This window comes from Marmota marmota, unplaced genomic scaffold (assembly GCF_001458135.2).
Source record: "Marmota marmota marmota unplaced genomic scaffold, marMar, whole genome shotgun sequence".
NCBI lineage: Eukaryota > Metazoa > Chordata > Mammalia > Rodentia > Sciuridae > Marmota > Marmota marmota.
In genome coordinates this window covers 11,568,304-11,584,564 of record NW_025999968.1, presented here as the reverse complement: position 1 = coordinate 11,584,564, position 16,261 = coordinate 11,568,304, and the positions used below count along the sequence as shown (strand labels likewise).

At 34.2% G+C, this 16,261-nt stretch overlaps 1 protein-coding gene across 9 annotated transcripts in view; it reads left to right on the top strand.

Moving 5' to 3' along the window:
• Bbx (BBX high mobility group box domain containing) overlaps positions 1-16,261 on the top strand; it is a 261,386-nt gene that overhangs the window by 89,309 nt on the left and 155,816 nt on the right. For 8 of the 9 annotated variants that reach the window (XM_015478557.2, XM_015478556.2, XM_015478555.2 and 5 more), the window contains one exon: positions 14,668-14,741. The gene's annotated coding sequence lies outside the window, so the exon portion shown is untranslated. Of the gene's footprint in view, positions 1-14,667; positions 14,742-14,801; positions 14,947-16,261 lie in introns of those variants that run through there. The other variant, XM_048803370.1, reaches the window with a different exon arrangement.

Genomic DNA, 16,261 nt, shown 5'->3' with positions numbered 1-16,261 from the left:
ATCAGAAAATAGAATGTGACCTGGCTAAGGGAACATAATTCAGCTAGTGAAATGTGCTTCAGGGTAAACATCTTTTGAAAGGTAAGAGATTGTAAATGGAAGAATTGTGGAAGAACAACAAAGGATACAATTTTTTTTTTTTTCTTTTTTGGTGGTGCTGGTGATTGAACCCAGAGCCTTGCAAGGCGAGCACTCTCCCAACTGAGCTATATCCCCAACCCTAGAACCACATGTGATATAGGTAGTTGTGTGCTACAGGGAAAGGGAACTTAGGGATTAGCATGTCCTGACCACAGGTCACACCAGTTCATAGAACTGCTCAGCAGCATCCATCATGGGCAAGGGTGATGATCCCTTACCTTCTTTTATAAAGGAGCTGAGGTAAGCTGTGATGTTTCCCTGCTATTGCAGTCCTTGCGCCCATGTTTTCCATATTCTTCTTAGATGAAGACCTCGGGTAACATCTCTTTACCATAGATTTAACTTGTGTGTTTTCATGACTCACAAATCCTGCTATCTGCTCAGGTTTTTTTCTGGTTCATTCTGTATAACACATGTCATGTAAAAGATTCCAAACCGAATCTTTGCTGACTAGAACAAACCTTTTAGTGGCTTCCTTGCTCCTAACCTCCAGGACACACAGCCTTTCCATCACAGGAGTGTAATACCACCTTGTCATTTTGCCCAGGCCTCCAAGCCCTCGAATTCAATTTGGGCTTGTCCCCCATTTCACTCAGCACATCAAACTTGGTTAATCAAATAAATATACCTCACAATGTGCCCTAGGCATGCATTGGATGAAAATAGTGAATATGTTCAGATTAAAATGTAGCAGATCTCTGTGGTGGGAGAAAGTGAAGTGTTAGGAAAACAAACCAAAATTTAAAATAAATGCCCTGGTTTAGAAGATTTTAACTAAGCATTTTATTTATATATTTTATATAGTATGAGTTTTAGCTTGCATGTTTGGGAAACCATTTTCCTTGCATAGGGTTAGCTTTAAAAAACACTAAGAAAAGGACTGGGGTTGTGGCTCAGTGGTAGAGAACTTGCCTAGCATGTGTGAGGCACTGAGTTCAATCCTCAGCACCACATATAAATAAATAAACAAAGGTCCATCAACAACTTGGAAAAAAAAAAACTAAGAAAAAAGTAATAACTTATGGCAAATTTTGGCAGTCTCTTATTTTTATAGACATTGTCTCTTTTGTAGAGGCTACACTACATATAAATATTACCAGTGTATGCTTTCTTTTTTGCTATTTATGGATTATCCGTAACAACCTGGTGACACTTTAATTCCAGCTCAGTTATCCTTAGCTATCAAAGACTCTTTGACTTCTCTTACTTGCTATTTTTCTGACTTGTTTGTAAGAAACGTAAATTTTTTTTTTTACTTTTAACCATAGGAAAATATAAATAGTAGTTATTTTAAATTTGCTGTACTTAAAAACTTACCATATTATTTTTACAAATATTATTTTGAGAAAATTTCATTTATGGGAGGAAAAGGTATTACAAAGTGAATTAAAATTATGATTTTAATAAGAATCCAGTTCCTTCTAGTAATAGTGGCAATCAAGAACTAGTTAACAGGGTTGGATCTGTAGCTCAGTGGCAGAGTGCCTTGCCTAGCATGTTGTGAGGCACTGGGTTTGATCCTTAGCACCACATTAAAAAAAATAAACAAAATAAAGGCATGCTGTTCATCTACAACTACTAAATAAATAAAAGAAGGAAGAAAGGAAAGAAGAGAAAAGAAAAGAACTGGATAACAGATTTCAATTCCAGATCCTGATAGGAGCCTTCAATGTAATCTTAGAAATGATTGTTCCTGTGTATTAGTGCCTTTCAGTTATTGGAAATGTCTTAGGTGATTAACTTGAAATTAATTTTATAGGGGAAATACGATTTTAAAATTAGAATTGTAGTAGTTTTGTTTTTTGCTTTTAAGTCAGATGTTTGGGATGATTTTCACGGAAAGAAGGGTTTACACAATAAAAATGTGCACTGACCAAAAGAGTCAACCATGTATCAAAGTGGTTATCTTTATAGTGGAATTTTAATTGAAAGGGAATATGTACTGTTAGGGGGAAAAAGGCAGAATTTTTCAGAAATTCAATTGTAAAATATATTAATTCCACCAAGATACTCATGATCTTCCATAAGGTATAAATAAAATCCTTCATCAAATGTTTTCTGAAATCCTTTTGCTCTCTTATAATGAGTAGTTTGGGGATATTAATAAAACACTTGACTATTTTTTTTTTTTTTAATGACCCTCATGTACATAGAGAAGCCTAGTGGCTGAATGATTTACCTACCTAATAATTTGTACTCTAGGGATTTTTTTTTCTGATTTGTATGGTTGATGAGTATAATTATAAGTTATTGGTGGTGGTTTTGTTTTCTTAACATATAAAATAGAATAAAAACCCTCTTATTAGTTACTGTAATAATTTTTGTTAGATCCAAATGTTTGTAAAGTGCTCTGAATTCCAAAGAACAGTTCTGTGAAAATAGGTGATAATGCAATTTATTTTGAATTTCTTATTACTCCAGTTTCACTTTAGTGCAACAGTATGAGCACAAACTTAATGTGATAATTGAATGGTACTAATATTAAATCTTTTGATGATATGAAAAGTTTTGTACTATCTTTTAATTAGAAACTAGCATGTGCTCATTTCCAATTCTTTAAACAGTTTGACTAACACTAACTGTGAATTCTGATTTTTTGGGACATTAGTACACCATAATCTTTAGTACAGAGACATTCAGCTTTCTTAGTTTTCTAAAGACTCTTGAGAATCTTGAAATGCTTGGATCTTAGACTGGAAGGCCTCTGTGCCCTGTATGGATTCCATATAATAGCTTCTTAGATTTTCACTTGATTATCTCTATCTATGAAGGGAACTCCCTTCACTTTTGTACAGATCTGATGTTTTCTTATATTGAACCTTCTAAACTGCCTCCTAGAAACATCTGCTCATTGATTTCAGTTTTAAACTCTGAAATAACCATACAAATTTATGTCTGATGTCTCCTCTTTATGAGACACTGAAGGGATGTGAAAATAGAACTTCTTCTTTTCCAGAGTTACGTTTTTATTTTCTTTAACCATTCTGCCCCCAGCAGAATTGCTTAGCTCTTCTCCTAATCTCTCAATAGTCTGTTCTAGAGGCACTTTGAGTTTTTTATGTTCTTACCTTGATGCAGTAAACAGAACCAGGTAGAGTGGTTTTTTTCTTTTTTTGTTAGTATATTTCTGCTAAGTCCATTTTATTTTGGGGTACTTCACAATGCTGACTCATATTGCACTATGCCATTTTACATGCATTTCATTCAGTTAAGATAGACATCCCTAATTCTCAGCTCTTGCACTTTTATTCATTCCACTTGATGAGACTAAGTTTAGATTACGTATGCTACCTTTCAGTGACATAATCAGATAAAAGATAAGGTAACAGTGCTTACTTATACATCTGTGGGTGTGCTTACATGCTACCTATTCTTGTTATTCCACAGTTGGAAATTTTAAACATAAGTGTAATGTCTGTTAGCATGCATTTTTACTGGAACTTCAAAAGAGAAACCTAGAGTCTCCCCGACAACCATTTTTGGAACCAGGGATTGAGCTCAGGGGCATTAGATCACTGAGCCATATCCCCAGCCCTGTTTTGTATTTTATTTAGAGACAGGGTCTCACTGAGTTGCTTAGTGCCTCGCTTTTGCTGAGGCTGGCTTTGAACTCATGATCCTTCTGCCTCAGCCTCCTGAGCTGCTGGGATTATAGGCATGCAACTGCACCCAGTTTAGAATTCCCCTTTAACAGGTGGAGGGCATATGCTGTTATCTGATGTACCATTTTCAGTTTTATGTAAAATCAGCACATATACTCAGCACATTAAAGTGGTTGCTCTGGAGGGAGGAAGCATAATGGGAGTGAGATATGGGATCTAATTAGTTAAATAACTGGTTATTTTGTTAGCTGTGGTCTTGAACTATGGTACAGATCTTACTCTACACAAGTACTAGTCTGAATTTCAAGTCTATATTTTAGATTATATTTTGAGGATCCCTTAGAATTTATTATACGAGACTCTTGGTGCTGATTGAATTAGTTGAAAGCTGTGAACCACATATTAGACCTGGGATCTAATGTGTATGATTATTCCTGGGATCTAATGTGTATGATTATGGTTCACCTCCAAAGTGCAGTAATTAGAGTTCAGTTATAGATATGTTGCCAAAGCATCCTTTGACATTTCTAGAATACTATAAAAATTGTTGATGTATTTCATATTTGAAAATAACAAGTATTTGTGTTGTTGTTCTTAAATTATAGAGACACCCTCTGTCTGGAATCCTAGTCACCACAGAGCTCAGTGGTTTGAAATTAGAGTTTTGGTTATGTGTGGATGTTCATATGTGACCTCATCATTCATTCATATGCATTTCAACTTTTATGAAAAAGAGGCCTGGGTCAAGCAAGCTGATATGAGGGATTTGGTAAAGAATATTATTATCATATATACTGTATGATAACCAACTCTTTGGTTCCTTGTGACTATAATCATCTGTAAAAGTAAAATACTATAAATGCATTTTAAGCTGTAAAGATTTCATTTAAGAAGTATATTCAGAATGATTTTAATATTAATATATTTTACTTTATTTTAATCTCTCAAAAATTGGTTGTTTTTCCAGAAGTATATATAACTTTCCAAAGCAAGACACTGTATTCCCAACTACTCGATGTTTTCATTTTGTTTTGTTTTCCCTCCTTTTAAGTCTAAGAGAAAATCATTTCAGGCCATAAGTTTGCATGGAGAATAAATTATGTGTCACTGTTAATGACATATACCACGATACATAATCAAGATATTGGAAATGTCCTTAAAATTAGTTTTAGAAGTCAAATTAACATTTGCCAATTTTTCCATGTTTGTATTGAAACCTGAAACTTTTCTTTATAAGAAATGTAAATTGAAGGATAAGTTGCTGAAACAGGAGAAGAGATTTAAAGTCTAAACAAATCTTGGCTTACTGAATATCATGATGTACCAGAAATTTTGAATAAATTTGTTGAAATAGGATTCAAAGTAGAGGAAAATAAATCAGTTCTTCCTTTCATTTCTTTTCAGGACGTATGTATGTGGTCCAGCACTTTTTCTCTTATTTCAACAAAATTGTAAACCATTCTCTCTCACTTTAGGTACTTTATAGTTACTTATAGTAATATAGTATACTTATATATAAAACTATGTAAGTACTGATAGTAATGTAGCATAACATCTCTGTTGTTTATTTTGTGATCTGTGCCAGGATTCAGGTTTCATATCTAGTCTTCATCCAGCGTCAGTGTCTAGGAAGATGGAATAAGAGCTGATTGGACAATCCTGGGTGATAATTCATCTCTGAAACTTAGGTAGAATTAGGTCTGTCCCATTCAAGGTACTGGACTCTTTTCCCAAAAGATATGTATATTCCAGGTGTGTGAAGTATTTTTCCAAAAATCAAAGTGCATAATGGGAAAGGTATGCTAAGTAGGCAAAAACAAATGTCTGCTAATTTCTGCTTAAGAGGAACCAGTATAGAAAATATGTTTTTGTAGCTAGTTATTCTCCTATTTAAATAAGGCTTCTAACAGCAAGTTTCTTTTTCAACTTGAAAGGTGGCAAAGTCTGATTTTGCTAATTTTAAGAAGTTCAGATTTTAAAGTGTGTAGGACTGAAAACCATGGCTATTACAGGTTATTCTAGGGGTGCTTCAGGATAAGCCTTTTGCCTTTTGCCATGTAGTCCTTATAATTGGTGGCCCTGGGGTTGTATAACATTGATTTCTGTGTGTCAATGCACTGGATTTAGTGGCAAAGGATAAGTCTATAACCTATTTATGGAAATATTTAGAAGACTATTTTTTTTTCATATTTTTAGTTGATTTAATTTAAACTAAATGTTTTGTATTAAATATTGACTTAGGAGCAGTGGCAAGTAAAGCCATTGGCTTTTAAAAAAAATTTATTAGTTATTGATGGACCTTTATTTATTTATTCGTTTATATGTGATGCTGAGAATGGAACCCAGTGCCTTACACATGCTAGGCAAGCTCTCTACCACTGAGCCATAACCCCAGCCCCATTGGCATTGTTTAAAAAAAAATTTTTAGTTTTGAAGGACACAATAGCTTTATTTATTTATTTTTATGTGGTGCTGAGGATCGAACCCAGTGCTGCACACTTGCGAGGCAAGCGCTGTACTGAGCTACAGCCCCAGCCCCCATTGGCATTTTCTTGAGGATTAATTACTGGTGGGGCATTTGTACTGTACAGAGGTGGTTATTATATGGCATGTGCTTCGTTTCAATGTAGGACATAATTTAAATTGGTACTAGGTGTTTCTCTTGAGGGGTGTACATTTAAGGGAGAATTAGTGTTCCTATATTCTCAACTAGTATTGGCTTGTCATTCTCTAGTCATACATAATTCTCATTGCTAAGTGAAGTAAATTGACATCAGATATTTTTAAAACTAATAGACTATTTTTAATAGCACATGTAGGTTCACAGTCAAATTGAAAGTATAGAGTATTCCTCTATACCCTTTGTGTGTACACACACACACACACACACACACACACAAGGTTGGCATTGACTCTTTATTTGAAGGTGTTGCTTAGAATATTTAGAAACATATGTATTTGACATGTGCATTTCTAGAGCTAAGTGCTGTCTTTCTTTGCCTTCAGTTTGGCAAAGACAAAGCATTCCAGGAAATGTTCAGGAAACATTCTCTGAACTCTGAGTGTGAAATGTTAGGGTCTTTTTAATGGGTCTTTTCTAGCTGAATATTGCTGCTGTGATGGGCCACTGGAAGAGTGGAGTATACAGTATGGTTTGGAGCCTCCTGCTGGTTATGGACAGCAAATTCTAGATCAAACTGATGATAATCCAGAAATGCATTGTGGAATTAGTACAAAGGCAGGAGGCCTGGTTCTAGCCTGTTCCTGCCACTATCTTGCTATGCCATCAAAAGGGCTGGAGTAAGAGGCCCCTTACTCTCATGTGCCCTCAACATTCTGTGATTCTACAGTTTCATAGGAAATAACATCAGACCCTGTGGGCACCAGTATGGAGTAATGGGGGAAGCATTGTGAAGACCTGGGGTATTGTCTCAACTTGGTTAAAAATCAGTTGGAATACCTTCTGTCCAGCTTCCCTAGGCCTTACTTGGTTTTAGCCATGGAAATGTGATTGAACTTCCCTGTAACCCCTAAGGAAAGTTTCGTGTAGTTTTCTGATTTAAAATAACTAATTACTATGTGATCTTATTGGTCCCAGAAATATAATTGCTTTTTGAATAAATAAAAAGGAAGCATATTGACACATCACAGTCAGTCACTTGTAAGCAGACTGCTTTGTGACTTCATGCCAAAAATATGCTTACGGGGCTGGGGGTTGTAAATCAGTGATAGAGCACTTGCCTAGCACATGTGAAGCCCTGGGTTTGATTCTCAGCACCACATAAAAATAAATAAGTAAATTAAATAAAGGTATTGTGTCCATCTACAACTAAAATTAAAAAAAAATATACATTTATATAAACACACGCATACATATTAGACACATCTGAAAGGAACAGGAACAGGATCCTATCTGGTAAGTAGAGTTTTTTGTTACTGGAAATTTTTTTTTTTTTTTTTTTTTTTTGGTGCCACATACAGTGGTGCACATCTATAATCCCAGCAGTTTGTGAGGCTGAGGCATCAGGAAGATAGTTTATAGCCAGCCTCAGCAATTTAGTGAAACTCTGATTTAAAATAGAAAATAAAAAGGACTGGGGATATAGTTCAGTGGTAAAGCACCCTAGTACCCTCCCTCCCCAAATATAGATTTTAATAGAAATGTACTTTTATTAAATAATATCACAAAATTTTAAATTGAATTTTTAAGTTTGTTCCTTTAGACTTACTTTGTGTAATTTGTATTAAAACAGAGTAGAAAGGAAAGATCAATGCCCTTTACTTCTTGGAACAGAATATTTTCTGTTTACAATTACGTAAATTCTTATTATTGACCTCTTTTATCATGACTTTGGGTATTTTTTTTTTTGGTAAGAATTTGGTTTTCTGTATGTTGTGAATTATTGATGTTGCAAAAGCAGCCACGGGAACCCTATCTTACTTTGTAAGACAAAGTGGTCTTGAGGATTGTCTATTGGGTTTCACTTGCAGGAATCCTTCTGAAGGTTCAAACTAATTTCTAGAGTACATGTATTAGGCTTGCTTGAGCTAATGTAATCTCTGAGGGGGGTGTCCCCTAGTTATCCTCTTTATTTTCCAGTTTAGTGCCTGGTGGCTTGATAGAGCTTATGAGTCTTCCTAAAGTACCTGGGTGTTCCCTGTTACTATTCCTGATGTGGCTGCTGGCAAGCATGCTTTTGTACTCCTTCTGGAAGTGATACTTTCTCTGCCTTTATTATTTTAATTTTTTTTTTAGTTGTAGATGGACACAATACCTTTATTCTATTGTTTATTTTTATGTGGTGCTGAGGACGAACTCAGTGCCTCACATGTGCTGGGCAAGTACTTTACCACTGAGCCACAACCCCAGCCCTTTTCTTTGCCTTTAAATGTGCAGTTTTCCCTGCCTGAGAAGGTCAAAGTCACATTTACACAGTTCATGGGAGTATAAAGAAACATTTAGTGCCTCTCTGCCAAGCTATCTGACTAGACTAATGCCTATTCATTTTCTATCTCTACTTATGGAAACTGCAGAAATTCATTGTTCTGCCATGGTTCTTGAAGCAACAGTCTTAGGACAAGTGATCATTATAATAAAATGTCCATATTGTCAAATCAGCTAATGCACATTGAAATTGGTAGGAGTAAAAAGAGTCCCCCAATGAGCAGCTCTATGGTCTGAAAGGGCGGGGAAACAGCCCAATGAGCATCACAGCAGAGGAGCCAATCAGCTGGAAGTTTGCTGGGGCCGCTTTGGCTGTGGCTCTCAACAAAAAGTAGTTGCTCAGACTGTCAGAATTAAGCATATATAGAATACCACCTAAATTAAAATAAAATCCATAGTGAAACACCAATTTCAAACACTATACCAATTCATTGAGCATTTAATTTTCAAGCCAACTCCAGTGTGTTCACAATAAAACTACCAAATGTTTTTTACTGTCTAATTTTAACTCTGATGAGACGATTACTTAATATTTATTGAGCACTTAATATATGCCAAGTACTTTACATTATAATGTCTTAATAATTCTTAAGGCAATCCTTAAAGATGTGGGGATTGTTGTTTGGGATAGAGGCTCAGGAATTGATCCACAATTGCAGGGTGTTATATCAAGGCTAGTAGGCTTAGCACAGCACTGTGCTATGATCTTACTCTATTGATCATGGACAAAAGAAAAAAAAAGGAAGGACAAATCATATAGTTTTCTCATTTGCCCATATTTCATATTCCGCTTTTCGATGTGAAATTAGTGCTATAGCCAGATCTGCCTCTTAGGTCTCAGCAAGTCTGTCTTCCAGTATTGAAGTTTTGCCTATCCTGGGCCAGTGCTTCTAACTCTGTGTATACTGAGGTCATCGTGCTTCATGTTCCAGCTTAATTTATCGGTGTAACATTATCCTTATGCATTCTAACTAAAAAAAAATTTTCGCTTACTATTTTAATATTTATTCTGTACGTGCGTTGTGTGTGATTACTGAACTGGAACATCAGCTCAAGAAAGCAGCTGTGCTGTTAATGATACCTTTTGCAGTGTTGTGCTATCACATAATAGGTCCTTACTTTCTGAAATAGTGAAAGGTTGAATCATTCACACTGGTTGGTCTATAGTAGGTGGTATGTAGTTTTAAAAATATAATTTTATAATTGATACAATATTGAGTACTAGAGGGAAGTAGATTATTAAATCTTCTTGCTATTTTAGGAGACCCGTGTTATTAATGAATGCTAGAGTTTTCTGTCTTTGCTACCTAACAAATGGACAAATTTGTAAATACTTAGTAGCTACTTTGCTGGATATGGTGGGAATTCCTAAGACTGCTTATCTTTATTATTATCTTTAATGTTTCTTAACTGAAAAGCTTTGGGTCATGAGGAAATGAAGGTGGGCGTGGAAAGATGTCAAGGAGGTAATTCAGATTTGCATTGTCCTTTAAAAGATTTACCTTCTCAGTATAGCTGACATTTGAAATTTCAGTTAAATATTGGTTCTTGGACAGAAATAGTTGTGGCTTAGGCTTCAACCATAAAAGACAGGTGGATTACTTTTTATTTATTCTTACATTATGTTGTCTTTCTCTTGCGCACGTGAACACACACATACACACACACACACACTTGTCCCTGGGAGTTATCTTTATTTCTATGATGATATTTTATTTCAGCAAATGATTTAGTTGGAAATAAGGTTGTTTGTAATTTTTAGTTCTAGCCAGTGTTGGACCACAGTGACCTGAGGCATGGCATTCTTTGACTAAAACTGTAAAACAGCTAAGATGACAACACCATTTTTCAGTACCATAGTATTGTACAATGTATCTGATGCCACTATTGAGAAAATTAAGATTGCATAGAGTAGTGGATGGGAAAACCTTATGCACATACAGGACAGGGAAAGCTTTTGTTAAATTAACAAGACGTTTTTAACTTGCAAACATGATGGTATTATGTCATCTGACAGTAACTTGGAGTTTTTAGTTAAGTTCATTTATAAACATGTAGTAGATACATAAAGGAGTTGAGAAAAACATAAAAATTCACAATATAACATAAGAATAACAATAATAAGCTTTAAAACAGAAAAAAAAATGTAAGAAAGCCCCATTGTAAAGTGGAGATTGGCAAACCTATTGTATGGAGGGAGCCTGTGGATAATTTAGTTCATATGCAGTTACTAGAACTCTTAGATTGTGACCTGGATTTGTTTTGACTTTCTGAGGTCTTACTGACTCAGTTTAGAAATGCAGCTCCTTTCAAATAATAAACATAATTGAAAGTAGTAATCTAAAAATGTGCTTTCTCTGGTTCTCCATTTTGATTTTTCAGGTGTAAAAGCAAAAGTATTCTGTTTTCAGGAGGATGAAGAAAAAATTATTTACTTTTCTAGCATTTTGGCTTTTTTTTCCCCCTTCTTGCTGTTCTTGTGCCATAAATGGAAAGGCATCTGTACCATGGACTGTGTCATGCCAGCTGATTTCTTTTTTTCATTTGAATGTAATTGTTCCTTAGCAAATAATTGCAGTCCAGAATGACTTTCATTTAGCTTGATTGAATTAGGGGTATGTATGAAAATGAGTTAGTTAAAGCTTAGTCTGTTACCCAGAGAATTGATGAAAACATCAGAAAAGCAGTCATTCATGGGAATTAAATATGCTTCCATATAAGCAGGCACATGGTCACCTTGGAGTCCCTTCTGTACTGACTAGGTAGTAGTGACATCAGGGTATAAAACATACAATTTTGGCATAGAAGGGAATTTTGCCGTGATGTGCCTTTGAATGCTACATTGGACATTAACACTAATTGGAAGTCTGCCTCATTGTAAGAAGTGGCACCTCACCTTTTTTAGTATAATAAGTTATTCAAAACACTGTGTCCCAAGGGGGCAGTGTGTGAGCTGTGCCAGAAAGCCAGTTGCTTTGGGATATTTCAGTGGTTGCTTAGACCACATCTTTAAGGTTGGTCTTTCAGATGCAAGTTAGATGCCTTATTTGTGTTAAGAGGCAAATAATAGGTATTTAATAGAAGACTGTTCACCTGCCATGATGAAGTTTCTAAGAGGGAATCTTGAGCGTGGTCAGGGTCTGCCAGGACTATCATGGGTGGAAAGCAGAGACCTTCAAAAGGGAAGGGGAGGTTTTTAGTGAGTTATAGTGGGTCCTAATCAGGAGGAATCAGAGTTTGAAGGCTCTCTGTGGGGGAGTGACAATTGAGAAGATGCCAACATGGGACCTGGAGAACATAGACAGGCACCAGGTGGCTCGGACAAATTCACACAGGTTTTGATCAAAGGGCTTATTCAAGTCACCATTGTATTCATGCTTTGGGCATTTGCTCATCTGACCTTCTGACATCTCACAAAACAACCCAATTCTGTCAAATCAAAAATGAAATACTTGTAATTTAAATGCAGAACAGGCCACACTATAATTGCTTTTCTTGTGGGCATTTTGTAATAGCCTATAAAATCTCGAGTCTTCTTAAGTTAGTCTGACTCAGGTAGGACATTCAGCCTGGAAACTGACCTCTCCTCTGTGGCTGATTCACTGGCTTTTAGGTTTACCATGATGATTTTTATTTCCTTGAGAGTTTAACAACCCATATTGGCCACAGAATAGTCAGTTTCCTCTTTCATCCTCTTCTGCTTTACCCATAGATATTATACATAATAATATAGTATCATATATAATAATATAGTATCATACATAATAAATTACAGAACAGTGATCAAAATAAAATTTCCCATTATAGAAATAAATTTATCAGGGCACCTGAAGTTTATCTTTGAGCTCCTAAAATAATTTCTTATGGAAGAAGAATTAGCATTTTATTTCTCATATAGCATATCATATGTTCACTTCTTACACTAAAGTATAAACAAATATTTAAACCCAAAGAAGAATTAAACCTACACTGTTAAAATTAATTCTGGAGGGGCTGGGGATGTGGCTCAAGCGGTAGCGCGCTCGCCTGGCATGCGTGCGGCCCGGGTTCGATCCTTAGCACCACATACAAACAAAGATGTTGTGTCTGCCAAAAACTGAAAAAAATAAATACTGAAATTCTCTCTCTCTCTCTCTCTCTCTCTCTGTCTCTCTCTCTCTCTTTAAAAAAAAAAAAATGAAGTCCGACACTTAAAAAAAAAAAAAAATTAATTCTGGAGCTGGGCATGGTGGCTCACACCTTTAAACCCAGCTACTCAAGAGGCTGATGCAGTGTCACAAGTTGGAGGCCAGCCTGAGTAGCTTAGTGAGACTCTGTCTCAAAAATTAAAAATTAAAAAAATAATAATAAAAGAGAGAGATGTAGCTCAGTGGTAGAACTCTTGGGTTCAATTTCCAGCAAACCACCCCCCTTCCCCCAAAAGCGATGAACCTTTTTCCTCCCAATTTTGGCTATACAGATTACATTAATACTTTAGTTTATAAGAATTTCTTTATTTGACATGTATAGTTATTTACTTAATGGTTTTTACTTATTTATTTAAGGGTTGTGTATATTGCTTTTATGAATTTGTATGAAGGAAAAAAGTATATGACTAGGAAATTAGTTTGTGAGGTTTTTCTTTAAGTTATTTTTAAAATAACACTAGTTGTATATTTTACGGTAATTATAGACTTTCATACCATTAATTTCATCAGTTTTTTAAAAATTTTGTGCTTTCAGAAAAAGTTTTAAAATCAGGCATTTAATTTACAAATATTCATGTTAATCTTTGGGTTTATTTTTTTTATCCATACACTTGTTTTCAAAATATGGGAATGAATGAGTAGTATCTTGTGTGAAGTGACATGAGACCATTTAATGTTCTATTTTTTCCTGTTGCTGTTTTGTTAATTGCATTAGTGACAACTGAATCATCTTAATTCTAGATAAAATTACTCTTGAATTATTACACATGTGAAAAGCCATTTCTTTCATATTATAGTGACTGATTAAAATAAAAAACTTTAGCTAAGCCATAAATGACTCATAGTATTGTTAGTGTAAACCAGAAAGTTATGTCCAATTTCTATAGCGTATAGCTTACAGAAGAAATGTAGTGTCATAATCTGCTTGGGGAAAGAAAATTTCCTTTTTGGTTAAATGTGGACAAGCAAACTATAAACTTAGTGTTATCTCACAAAGAAACTGAAATGATAAAACATATAATCTTTATTTACAATTTTACTAATGTAAAATGTTCCATTTAATTGGTATGTATATTCTTTTTGCTGATTTTTATCATCTTTTCTATATTTTCTTAGTTCTTTATACTTAGAAAATAATTGGTTTGGTACAGTTTTTATCTGTGTCCCCACTCACCCTAGCTGCTTTTTTTGTTTGTTTGCTTTTATTGTCTTGCTTCATTCATTTTCTTTCAAATGCTTAAAAGATTAATTATAATATTTTGGGACTGGGGCTCAGCTGTAGTGCACTTGCCTGGCATGTGTGAGGCACTGGGTTCGATTTTCAGCACTGCATATAAATAAATAAAACAAAGGTCCATCAACAACTAAAAAAAAAATTAAAAAAAGATTAATTAAACTATCTAGTTGAGTTGGGCCAGTCATTTAAAATAACTCGAATTTAGTCAGGCTGTCACTTAACCATATATTTTTTTAGGGAGTTTTCCTGTAATTATACACTTGATTTTAGACCAAAGCTGAAGAAGCCATTGCCTGTAATTCTCAGTTTATGTAACCTCACACTCAGAATTTGTATTAAGTAATTTTAGCGAGTTGTCTTTTTGTAAAATTAAAATCGATGGTGAACACTGGGGAACTCCTTTAAATCGTGTTGGCATAGGGATGTTTTTGCCTGGTTTGGATTGTTAATTCATTTTATTAGGAGACTATTTTGCTGAAGGAAAATTAATGTCAAGTTTGTTTGCAAGGCCTTCTTGACTCCTGTTGTAACCACTTTCCTATGGCTCTTTCACAGAATCCTGCTACATCACAGACGCTGGAAGTTCTGATGTTCCATTGTAATCACAATGGAAAGTCCTGACTTGACTGGTAAGAGCTGCACTGAAGGTGCATCTTACTTGCTTGACTGGAAGCAGTGAGGTGGTCAAGAACTATGTGCTATTAGAGCTGGTTTCAGCCTTACCCCATCTGATGGATTCACTTTCCATACTAATCAAGAAGTGTGACAGTTGTGTATTTTTTCTCGTCATTTTTATTATTATTTTTACAGTGACATTTTAATCTTCATCATCAAGTAAGTTAGATCTTTTCAAATTATGAAACTAAAAAAAATTCAGAATCTCTTCATTTGTTTCTTTATAACAATGTGTTATTAGTGGAAGTTAATTAAAATCCTGAGTTACACAACTAAAATTATATATATGATAAATATATATAAGTATATATATATAATTTTATTTATATATATTTATATATATGTAGTTTGTCAGTTTCTTAAAAAATAGTTCCTTGTATCATCGTTTTAATCAAAAAGTGAATCAGTATCAAAAGAGTTGGGAGTTTTTCTTACCTATTAAAAATAACAGAGATGCATATAATTGTATCACGAAACATCTTAAAATATGAAAACTAATAAAGTTCAAATATATATATATATATTATATATATATGTGACAAGTTATATCAAACTCTAAAACTCATCCTTTTATTTATAAGTTACTTTTAAAGCTGTTGCTCTAGGAAAATTTTTTTGTCTGTTTTAAAATATGGTATGAATGTTTTAGTTTTAGTAATGGTTAATTACACAGATTTTTCCCAGTCTAGGAATCAAATGTTCGATTGCTTTACTCATACATGTGTACTGTATTGTAAACTGATGATTTATAAGACTAAAGAGCTTGGTGTAAATTAAAATGAACAAATGTAGTAAATATTGTTCAGTTGCAGTTTTCAGGAAAGAATCTTTACTTTTTAACTTTACAATTGAAAATTAATCTGGAACATTTTCTGTTTTAAGGTTTTTTATTATTTTTTATTTTTATTAGCTTATTAAATTTAATATTTGCATCTACTTTCCTTCAGTATATGACTGAATGTTGCTTTTATGCCATGAGCATAAATAGAAGGCCTCTGAGTCATTTTTTTCTGAATGTCATTGTTTAGGATTGGACACACACAGTAAAAATGTGTGCAAGTTAGGTTAAATATGTATTTAATATAGGAAAACACCAAAGAATGTTTTTCTTTCTTTCTTTTTTTTCTTGGTGAGTGTGTGTGTATTGGTAAGTATTGAAACACCAAGAAAATCTCAATGCCAATAAGAAAATTGGTGTTACTATTTTTCCTCTTTAATGTGCTATCCTTTAGGAATACTTGCTAGAAAAAATATTCTGAATTTAAGAATGCCAGTCAGAATATAATTAATTATGAAATCAGCAGAATTGACATGGAATATCCAAAAATTGATACTGAAATATCATATGTTCTCAGTTGCTAATCCAAAAGAAAATTATGTATAGGGAGGTTTAAGGAAAATTGAAATTGTCAACAGTATTCTGTATTTGTTAAATATGAATACACATATAAAAAGTAAGGCAGAATACATAATC